This window comes from Protobothrops mucrosquamatus, unplaced genomic scaffold, assembly GCF_001527695.2.
Source record: "Protobothrops mucrosquamatus isolate PMUCROS unplaced genomic scaffold, P.Mucros_1.0 scaffold515, whole genome shotgun sequence".
Classification (NCBI taxonomy): Eukaryota; Metazoa; Chordata; class Lepidosauria; order Squamata; family Viperidae; genus Protobothrops; species Protobothrops mucrosquamatus.
The window spans coordinates 289,386-301,456 of NW_015386828.1; positions in this window are offsets into that span (position 1 = coordinate 289,386).

A 12,071-nucleotide genomic window follows, 5' to 3' on the forward strand; every position below is an offset into this window, starting at 1 on the left:
CGGGATTGGCCTAGGGGAATTTTTAGTGGGGTTTTAAGAGAAATTTTAATTATATAGGCCATAGTAAATATTTCTTTTTAATTAGGTTTTAAATTGGGTATTTATTGTTGTATCTGTTTTATAAGGCTGTCAGCCGCCCTGAGTCCATAAGGAGAAGGGCGGGATAAAAATTGAATAAATAAATAAATAAATAAATAAATAAATAAATAAATAAATAAATAAATAAATAAATAAATAAATGTAGCCTTTTCGCAAACAACGGATGGGAAAGAGTCCAGGAAAGTTGTCAATTAATCAGGTGCACCCAAATATTTGTGGCATTTTACAGAATAACCTTTTTTTTTTTGCAGCATGAACTTTTGTTGACTACAGACCACTTTATTAAACCTGTCACTACAATAGGTCTAAACCATTTTTATCCTATCCAGACAGAAGGTGTCCAGCAGCCATTTACTGTCTCCTGCCAAGGATTTGACAACCCTCTTATTTTATAGTCCAGGGAGGACTATTAAACTTGAGGTAATATCCCTGATTTAGATCGTTGTGGGGCTATATTCGGCTCAGTATATGACAGGTTATGCAATCTTATGTACAGTCAGGTTGAGCCCACCTCCCACATAATAGACTGAAACTCCACAGTGTGGTGTATTTGAACTGTGTGAATTCAAAGCAAAAAATAAAAAATAAAAACTCTTAGTTTTCCCTGAGGAGCTACATGAATAAATGAATTTCTTTTGCATTTCCCTTTCCCTGCAGCATGTATCTTTCTTCTGTCCTAGCATAGTATGGAAATAATCTGCCAGATAAAATGCTACGAACCTATGAAATATTTAGCATTTTGCAGCAAAGTTAGGTTCATATAACTTAAAATGCCAGCTGTGTGATGCAGGCCAAAGTCTATGATTAGGGTGGCACATAAATTTTGTGAAATAAACAAACCCTTAATTCTTAGATGAAATGAAAGAGAGGCAGCTTTTCTTTTTCTTTTCTCTTCTCTTTCTCTCTTTCTCCCTCTCTCATTACAGGTGGTAATGAGTTACATTAACTGTCCATGGAAAGCTGTATAGGTAATTATTGAACCAAATCCAGTGAAATTAAAGCAATACAATTTCCACTGTATTACTTAGAGTATAAACCATGCACCTAAGTGCAGAGGACCCACTAAGATGATGGGTGTCACTTATTGTAAGAAGTTATTACTATTATTGCATTATTAATAGTAATTAATATTAATATTCTTGCAATTCTCAAATATTCTCTTTGAGGGAGATGGTGGTTCAGAAATGTGAAAAATAAATATATAAATTAACAGAATATGTTCATTATTTAGTTAACATTATTCAGTTAATTAATGAAAAGTCCTGCAGAATTATTCAGAAACAGGCCAAGGTTTGGATGGAATAAAAAGGATATCATGTGGAAGAGCCAACAATTATTCAAAATATTTGATCCCTGTTTGAGGGACTCTTTAAGACTTTCCCCTAGAAGACAAAAAAACCAGGTATCTCAAAAACAAGTGAAACTGTTCCTAAGATAAAAATAATCAAGTTAAATTTGATTTAAAAAGTCATGCAATAACAAGGATATGTTTCATGTTGGCCAATCTCCCTCACCTTATGTTTTCTGGAAATGTTTGGGCTGCAACTGCTAGTTGAAAGCTACCAGAATCACTCATGAAGAGTCTCAAAAGAAGTGTCATTGCTAGTCAACTATGTTACAAGAATCTCACCAAACTGACTGCATTTCCTTGGGAATGGCAAAATAAGGCTTCAAGGATTCTGAGGAAGGTCTGGCTTTTGCTACTTCCTGCAATGTAAGGATTGTAAACTTGGACCCCTCTTGACTCCTCCCTCCAGACTAGCTGGTTGGCAAACTGGTGATAACCAACTATCCCATTCTTTTCCTTCAATCTCTCCTCCTCACCCAGTTTATCTGGCCTTTTCCAGATACTACAGATATTTTTCTTGGTCTGAGCTGCAACTAACTATTTATTTTCTCTTGAGTTGCTAGATATATGAGAACAAGACTTGATGGTACTGAAGACTGTCATAAGACCATTGCAAGAGTGAAACACCATGTTATAGAGCAGCTTTGCTAGCTTCCTTTCATATTTTATTTATTTGCTTGTTTATATTATGGAAAGAATAAAGAAACTTTATTTTAAACCTTCATATTATAAATTGGGATCTTTGTTCTCTGATCATTTTTTTATGGCACACAGCAATACCAAATTATCCAGCAATACAGATAGTTCTTGACTTAGCAACTATTCAAAGTTACAATGGTGCTGAAAAAAGTGACTTGCAACTGGTCCTAACACTGTTGCATTTGGGCACTTGGGCACTTGGCAACCAGCATGTATTTATGATGGTTGCAGTATCCCAGGGTCATCCCATTCACCACCTTCCTAGCTGGCTTCTGACAAGCAACATCAGTGGAGAAAGTTGGATTTGCTCATGTGATTCACTGAGTCAACTGCAGTGATTTGCTTAACAACCATGCCCAGAAAAGGTTGTAAAACTGGGCATGACTAACTTAACAACCACTTAGCTTAGCAATGGAAATTCTCTATCCAATTTGGTCCAGTTTATGCAAAGTAGTTGCTTGATTTTCTTTAGAAAAAGGAGGAATGCAAGAAAGCTTCATCTTTCACTTTTTCCCACCTTCTCTCTCTCTCTCTCTCTCTCTCTCTCTCTCTCTCTCTCTCTCTCTCTCTCTCTCTCTCTCTCTCTCTCTCTCTCTCTCTCTCTCTCTCTCTCTCTCTCTCTCTCTCTCACACACACACACACACACACACACACACCTGTTTCCCTCTTTTACCAGTCTAAGATAGTTTCCTCCCATCTCTAAAGCAATCTTTGCTCATGTGTCCTGTCAGAAAAGGTGCATTATTTTGGTATATTTAAATATAGATTTCTGAATTTGTCAAGAGATTAAATTTAAATGAATGGGTAGAGCTAATAATTATCTAGTTGAGATTTGGATTTCATACAATGGGTGTGTAGTTAACTTAGGAACAAAGATAATGGAAGCAAAAACATAGGGTATTTCTTTATTGTGTTCTGTATTAATTCTTTAATACAGAATCTTGAAAGCTGTAATAGGAATTTCCACTCCTTAGTCATAGTCAATTCATTAAGGCAGAGTCTTTGTGAAATGTTTTTTCCCCATCTCTCTCACCACCTGACTCAAGTTGTATTTTTTGGCATAAACATGGAAAGTTCCATGTAGTTCCATTTGTTTAACTTTTTTTTTCTGCCTGTATTTTCTGCCTAGCCGAGAGAGCCGAGAGTGCAGCTATTATTTCTGCAAGCAGGAAAAAAAATACCTGTTTAGGACATCAGGTTTAGTTCCAGCCTTATATATAAGGTCTTCTAAGTTCATTGGCTAAAATGTGAGCCTGCAAATGAAGGCAAAATTGAACTTGTTATTCTACATTTATTGCACATCTTTCCAATTAAAAATACTTAAGAAAAATTATCACCTAGGTTGCATTTTTTGTGTGTCTTTCACAGATGTTGTATATTTCACAGAACTTCGCAAGAGATATGTGGAAGAGGATAGTAGCACGGCCATGTATAGACAAAGATATTACAAAAACACAAAAGGAAGGTCAGATCGGAATTATATGAGTGAGGGGCTAGCAGGAATTCATTGTAGTTTTAGTGCCAATTAGTGGTTTGTCCAAGGATCATTAATGTATGACATCAACAAAATGCACACCATTGATCCATGCATTCTCACAAGAAAACATTGGGATGAATCCTAAATGCTATTATCATTATTAAAATAGAGTAAAAAAGAGGTTTAAAAATTGTTTATTGCTCGTCCTTAAAATAAGCAAAGAAGGGAAAGAAGGACCAAAATTTCTCCTATTGCATATAAGAAAAAAGAACCCTTTTTTATGAACTGGAATCTGAGGCCATGAATGACATGAAATTAATCCAACTTGACTAGCAAAAGCAGGAGGCAGAACAAGTCCTTTGAGAGATCCAACTGGAAGGGGAAAATAGTGGGGAAGTGGTAGGGTTGTAAAAGTTCAGGAATAAAACACCTCCCAGAAAAGAGATCAATCTGACAACAGTCAGGAATAATGACATTCAAGAAATGATTGGATAGGTTATGCCACTTTGATACTTAAAGCTGACACCTTTGTATCAATATGCCAACTGTCAAAGACTTCTCCTTTTGAGTGTTTTTGCAATGGAAAGTGAATCTGAACAGAGAAAGCCGAAAGCAGTATATTTCATGTGATATTATTGACTCCAAAATTGATTGGTTTTTGCATTAGTAAAGAAACTTGAATGCAAAATTGGGGTATTTGTTTTTATAAAAATTAAAATGATTTCAGTTTTCCAGAAGCAGTTCACTATCTTAATTTTTTTTTTGTGAGTGAAATTTGAAGAGTTGGAAGACAAAACCAGTAAGAAAATCACATTCATAAAGTATGAAGATATGAAAACAAATACTATATTTGCTGAACAATTACCTTAACTAAAAAATACTTGAACAAATAGCATATTGATTCCCTGGTAGCAAAGAATATTCGCTGGAATATTCTAGTTGAGGGGAACCAAACTCAAATCATCTCTACATGACAGCTAGATCCTTAGCCCAAGTCCTTAGCTGCAACACTGAAACCTTTTTGTCAACTGATACAAAATTCTCTAATTAATAAAAAAGGAAGAACAGGAGTATCATGAAATGTCACACAGCTTTATTAAATTTGAAAAAAAATTGAAAAAAATCCATAAACTTATGCTAATTTGAAACGTTGTAGAAAAGATGGGGGCTTGTCAACTTTCACAGATATACTGAATTCATATGTAGGCCTTTGCTTCTGTATGTTTCAAACTATAAGAAAGCACACATTATAGATCTAAAGGAATGGGGCAATTTGCACAAAGAGACAATGGTGGGATTCAAATATATGAACAACTGGTCCTCTGTGTGGATGCCACTTCCAGAAGTCCATTCTGGGCCTGGGCAACAAAAAATTAGCTATTGGTTCTGCTGAAGTGGTACGAACTGACTGAATCCCACCACTGCAAAGAGAGCTTTTTAATGAACCGCTAATCATGAATAGTCATTAGAATACTTTCTTATCTTCTTGGATCCTCTGCACCCTGAAATTTTCCCTAGCTGCTCCTATTATTAATTATTCATTAATTAATTTTCTTTTTTGTCTGTCTGTAACAACCAAACATGCACAGAAGATGTATATTTGCCTTTGAATAGGATTAGCAAACTTTCCACCTTGGCGGCCCAGTCAGGAGGGGGGCATGCCAGCAGCAGGCACACGCGCAGCTCCAATGGTGTGAGCAGCAGGCATGTGCGCCCTCTACGCATGAATGGACCTTCATATGTAAGTGGAGGGTGCTTGCATTTGTGCATGGTTCCACTTGTGTGAGTAGAAGGCGCTTGAGCACACAAGTGGAGCTTTGCGTGTGAGTACAAGCACCCTCCGCTCACATGAGTGGAGTTTTGCATACAAGCACAAGCACCCTCCACTGGTACTAGTGGAGCTTTGCGCACAAGCACAAGCACCTTCCGCTCACACGAGTGCAGCTTTGTGCATGAGCACAAGCACTCTCTGCTTGCCTGAGTGGAGCTTTGCACACGAGCGCAAGGGTACACGTGTGTGCTTGCCATCACTCGTGTGGCCTGGTTTCAAACAGGCTGCAGCCCAGGGATTGGAGATCCCTGCTCTACAAGAATTTGGTCAAGGGAAATGAGCAGGAGATAATAAAGGCATTCAAGGTGGGCTAGACCTAGCTCTCTTGCAGCTGCGCAGGGTTGTGTCTTATGATGCATTTGACTGCTCCGTCCCTCGGGCTCAGCCTTGTCGTCTTCTACATTCTCTTTAGTTGTTCTTGGGCTAGAAGGAAAGACCGTGAAATTATCTCAGTGCTGAGATAATTGGGAAGTCTGATTGCTTGAGCAAGATTATTTATTTATTTATTTATTTATTTATTTATTTATTTACTTACTTACTTACTTACTTACTTACTTACTTACGTATTTATTTAATGCACTTATTTATTATATTTATTTATTACATTTATTTGTTCATTACATTTATTTGTTCAATAAATGTATTTGTTACTTTATTAATTTGATTAATTTATTTTATTCATATATTTAATGTATTGGTTGATTTATTAAATTTAAATGCTGCCTATCTCCCTATCAAGTCACTGGGCAATGCCATAAATGATCCCTGTCTTGCTCGGCTGAATTGCTTAAATTTCACTGTCTACCTTTTCAAAGTAACAAAATAGGGAATGTGTAAATGAGGCAACAGGTTAAGCCTCCCTGTATGAAACGTTAACCATGAAGTTAACGACAGTCGGTGTTCTTCATTAACAGAGCACTAGTGCTTCATTTGCCTCTCTCATTTTATAACATTTTATTTGACGAAAATGGACTGGTTCTGTAGTAATAACATATATCAGAATCTGTTTTTCCTCTGGCTGGCATGTCTTTCCTCACACAGGCACTTTATCACCAGTTGTACCATGGAAATAATTCCAGCTCATTAGAAGGGAAGGAAAAGAGCATTGTCTTGCTCCAATGAGATGGTCAATTCCCTGCAGAAATATATTCAGTACCCACTAACTGTCACATGAAAAATATTTGGATGTCATATATGTGCCTGCAGTACAAGAAGTCATACAGTATATAATATCCTGTGATTATCAACTTCACCCTATGTAAGAGTGGGTGGAGATTTCATTAAAAAAAAAACCACATAAAATCTTAGCAAAAAAATAGCATTTCCCCCCCAAAACACACAGGGAAAAAAACGTTGTTTCAGAAAAAAGGAAACTTAAAATTGGGAGAAAATAAACTGGAGAGATTCATCCTTTCTGGCAGGGATGTGTAAACGGCTATACTAGTAAAATTTAGGTTTAAAATCTAACTGAAAGAAAGAAGACAATGCAATTTCTATGGACTTTTGATTAACACTAAAAATATTTGATTAAAGATCTACTAAACATAGATAAATTATTCAAAAAAAAATAAGAGCTTAATTTATTACTGTACCTTAAGTTCCCAAATATATGACTTTTCCAAATGATTAATAAAATGACCACTTGTACAGTATATTGCATTATAACATATCTTAACAAGGCAAACAGTATAATCAGCTATGTCTTTCAGGCAAATATTTACCGTATTTAGAAATGCTTTAAGCGAATGAAGGCAAATATGTATGTCCCAGAATAATGTTGTAGGATTCAATCTGGGTCAGTCACTGGGACTAGAGCAGTGGTGGCGAACCTATGGCACGTGTGCCAGAGGTGGCACTCGGAGCCTTCTCTGTGGGCACACATGCTGTTGCCCCAGCCTTGCCTCCTCCCGTGACCCCCTCCTCACCAGCAGCCCCCCTGGAGGTGGTGAGTGGCCCTGCGGGCAGGCGGGGTGGGGGCAGAGCAGGGGGTGGAGTGGGGGCGGGGCCAGTTTTTGGGCACTCGGTCTCTAAAAGGTTTGCCATCACTGGACTAGAGGTTTAGTCTTCTGAGCTTTTGGACTCATGCTGGAGCCCATCCTCAGGGAAATTCTTTCTAGCAGAGTGTGAGCTTTGGACTCTTCTATGTGTAGTATTTATATGGTGCCTGTTGTATGTGGCTTTTTAGATGTTGATTTGGGTGTTGATGGCTGGCTATTAAGTCCTTGGCTGTTGTTTCCTTGTGCTTGTGCCAAGCCGCCACCTCCTAAGTACTTGATAAGCTGGTGGTAAATCATATGAATTCCCTCATGTTGTTATTCTACCGCACTGTAAGCTCTAAACAAAAGAACACAAGGAATACATGCCAAGACTATTAAACTTCCAGCAAGATTCCTTGGTATGAACATCATCCCATCTGCCCATCTAAAGCAGCAGTGATGCAGGAAGTTGCTGAAGGCTGATATTTACTTGAGTAATAGCAAAGGTATCATTGCATAATATATGGGAGAAGGCAATCTACATTCCAGTATATTACCATTCCAGTATATTACCAAGAAAAGATAAAGTGATGGGCAATATAATGCCAGATGTACAAATTACCAGATTCAAATTATCAACTTTTAGACACTGTGCAAAGATTTAGCTGCCTTGAGAAATTTACAATACTGGGAAAGGTGGGAGGAAAGAAGAGGAAAGGATGATCACCAGCAGGTTGAATGGAGTCAATTACATTAGAAATAGGTGTAGAAGCTTTACAGGGCAAAAATGGTGTAAGTCTTCCTAGACAAAATCTATATGATTATGGAGAGTCAACATTGACCTGATGACACATAATCAATAAGGGAACTATCATTTCAACACGTAAATAAAAGTTTTTATGTGTGACGAGATTTCCTTATTTTTCTGTAGTATTACCTAAGAAATTTGAGAGAAGGAAAAATTATATGCAAAAAACCCCCTCCCAAACAAACCAATTTACATTATATTCAATAAGCTTTTGTGTGCTGCAAAAAGGAAGAGGCATAAAAATGCATAACCTGTTTGCAGAGAATAATTTTGTTTCTATTCAGAAACATTCATGTATGTCCTTTTAATAGTTTATTTTTAGCAAACACATCATGAGTTTTATTGACAGCTATCTCCTAACATGCATTTGCTATAGACATTTCAGCAAAAAAAGGAAAGCAATTGGGAAAGAGAGAACACAAAGGAAGTTGGCAGGGAATAAAGCAGAGGCTATCTACAGGACCCCAACAATATAATAAGTATCATTATAGCAATTATGTCTTATTCTGGTTGCCTTTATACTCTCTGAATCTTGCTCTGTTTTGTCAATGGCAAGAATTGGCTCAAAAAGTCTTGCTGAATTTAAGAGATTTGGTTAAGAATTCAACAAGACCTAAATCAATCACCAGCAATAGCATTCTATAATTATGGCAAGGTCACTTGTTGTAATTATAATCACAAATTTTCTCATTTTTATTAACTTTTTTTTAATTACTGAGGGCTTTCATTTGTGTTTTGTTTTTATACTGAGATTCTTGCTAATTACTGGGAATGTTACACTTCTGCCCCTAATGTCCTGATGCTAAGGTACCTTGGTGCTTATTTTACACAACTCATTTTTTATTTAATAAAAGTTTTTATGATAGCTCAAATGTTTACTTTCGAAAGTTTCCCAAGAATACAAATGGAAACATACTGATCAGTGCTTTATATCCAACATTGTATAAGAGCATATGTCTACAAGTACCCATAAGGATGCCAAAATGAGGAGAGGAGGACATATTGTATTGTGATGTCACAATACAAGCTTTCTCCTTTCATACTAATGTTCCAATGTCACAGGCAAGTTGGGTTGGAGTTTTCAAACATGACTAAAGAAAAAAATATCCCCAGAATGAACAAAAAAGACATTTCATTCCAGGATATCACTGTCAGAAGTAAGTCTTCATCCTGGTTCATCCAAGCCGGGAATATTATCATTATTATTATTATTAAATAAGCAACATGGCGACTGCTTTGGGAAGATGGTTATAGTTTATTGAAGAAGCAGAGAGTTGGCTCTTCAGGAAAGAGCAGAGAAGAAAAGAGGCTGAGCACATGGCCAGTAGCTTTTTTATACCCTCCCTAGCTTCCTGTTTGGAAGTCTTCCTGTTCCTCTGGCATGAACTTTGAGGCTATTTCCTGTGTCACGTATTCTGACCTGAGCCCAGGTGTGCCTCTCTGGTATACTTGATGGTAATGGTTAGTCCCATTATGTCCCAAAAGTAAGTCTCCTGTTTCCCTGGTGATGGGGCTAATGACTCTTAAGAGCTTCCTTTGTCTTGAGATCCCTGGCTTCAAACTTCCTGATGGTTCTACATCTGCATTTGTATAGGCCTAGCTAGTGGTTTGGGCAAAGAGATGAGGCCAGGTTTGGTTTCTGCTTTTCAAAAAATGCTTTTAAAAATCCTTTTGGTGAAAAATATTTTTTCCTTTTTAATATTTCCTTCTCTGGGGCTTTGACTTCCCACATCACTATTATATCAAAAGTGGCTACAGAATGGCCGGGAGGACATAAGAAATGAAATCCAATGATCAGAAACTCTGCTTAATTGCAAATGGTTATAGCTCATCATCTTGTTTTGCTAGTGCCCATACAAAAAAGGAAGGGAAAGGGCTAAGGATAGGACCAGCCTTCTAGAATTACTGGAGATTTCTTTGCCTCAAACATTGTCCACTTCCAGAAAAATCTGAAAGTGAAGCTTTCACAGAAGGATTTTGAGGCCCGAAGCCTCATTTTTATTAGTTTCATGCTGTGTTCTTTGTCCTATGAGCCACTGAGAATCTTGTGATTGTGGTTGCATGCCAATTAGATAGACAGATAGAGAAGAAAGCAAGCCAGCAAACTCTGGACGATAGAATCCAAGCAAATATTGTGTATAATGTGCTGAACTGAACTGGCAGGAGGAGGCATGCTTTGTGCAAGAGGATTTATTGCAATTCTGTGCAGATCAGGCTCTGCTCAAAGTAAGGATTATTGTGGCCTGACCCTCCAATGCAATTTATATTCACCTAAGCATCCCAGGAGTGGGAATACTATGCAAAGCAGAGGCATAAGTGGATGAAAATTTATCAGTTAACCTCCTTCTCTCCTACAACACACTCCTACATTAACCTGAGCATACAGGAGGGCAACAGGGCACAGTCTTAGTAGTCTCAGGGAGGACACAAATGCTTCCTTGCTTACTTCACTGCAAAAGCTACATGATTAACAGTTGCTATCTCTGGGCAGTCTATGCTGGAAGAGAGATGTATTGAAACAGCAACAATAGTTCAACGTTGGATCAATTTATTTACCTTTGCTGAAAAGAATAATTTTCCCTTCTGTGGCTGGGGTGCCCAATCCTAATTTAGCTTTACAGTTCATCAGTGTACTTCATCTGTAAAAAAAAAAAANTGAATATTTTTGTCAATGTATCATCTTCTAACAATATATTGGAAATATCTGAACAAGAAATATCCTTCATATTGAATTTTACGGCAAGTGCTGCAGCTAGAGTATCAACATTCAATCTCGATTTCTCACTTTTCCAAAAATCATTAGCAATTGAAAAAACCCTTTCAACTGCTGCATTAGTTCCAGGGCAGCACAATGTGAATTGAACAAGAATAAATAAATTTTCACATGGAACATGTTCATTTTTGAAATGGCTGAATATTTCCACCCATCTTTTATCAATTTCAACGTGTTTATTTTCCCATTGTATTAATTTTTCAGAATTTAAAAATATATTCAGTCTTTTAATTTCTTCAAAGAGACAATTGTCGTCTATTTTAATGTCTGGCATTTCTTTAGATAAAAACTCAACACAAGATTCAATATCTGTCCAATATACTTGCGATGAAGTCAAAATTGTTCTAAAATTGTTTTAAAGTAGCCACACGAACGGTAAAACGACTAAAATACAAATAAATTGTAGTTATTATTACTTCTACAGTAATTGGCATGGCACATGATGCCGTGTTGATTGCATTTGACAAAATATGTGCATTACAACCTATTCCTAGTATTTTCTTTTGGAGTAAATCTTGTAATTTTACATACACATTATTCACCCCTTTGCGTCTTCGCCCACCAAAATTTGTATTTGTATTATCAGCTGTTAGTGCAACAACTTTGGATTTCAAATTGTTTTCATTTATTACTCTGTATAGATGGTTTGACAAAATTTCAGCAGTTTCGCCCTCAATGGATTCTAAATTTAAAATTTTTACTTGAATTGCCCTTGGTAACATTAAAATATCTTACTAGTATTGGATACAATTTAGTTTCCTTATAATTGGATGCATCAGATAAAACCGTTACAAATGCTGCAGTTTCCAAGTCTTCTGTAAGTATTTTGTCACAGTAATTTTTAAATACTGATTTAATAATAGCCTCACATTTTGTCCTGGCGCATGAAAATTTAGCATCGTGAAACTTTTTCAATAATTTAGTTGTACAATCCATACTACGAAAACTTTGATTGTGAATTATGGTATGGTATGGGATGCAAATGTTCCCTCCATTGCAGCTAACTGTTTTTCATCTTCAGAATACTTTGAAGTTTTAAAAAAACTTGTTACTTTACAA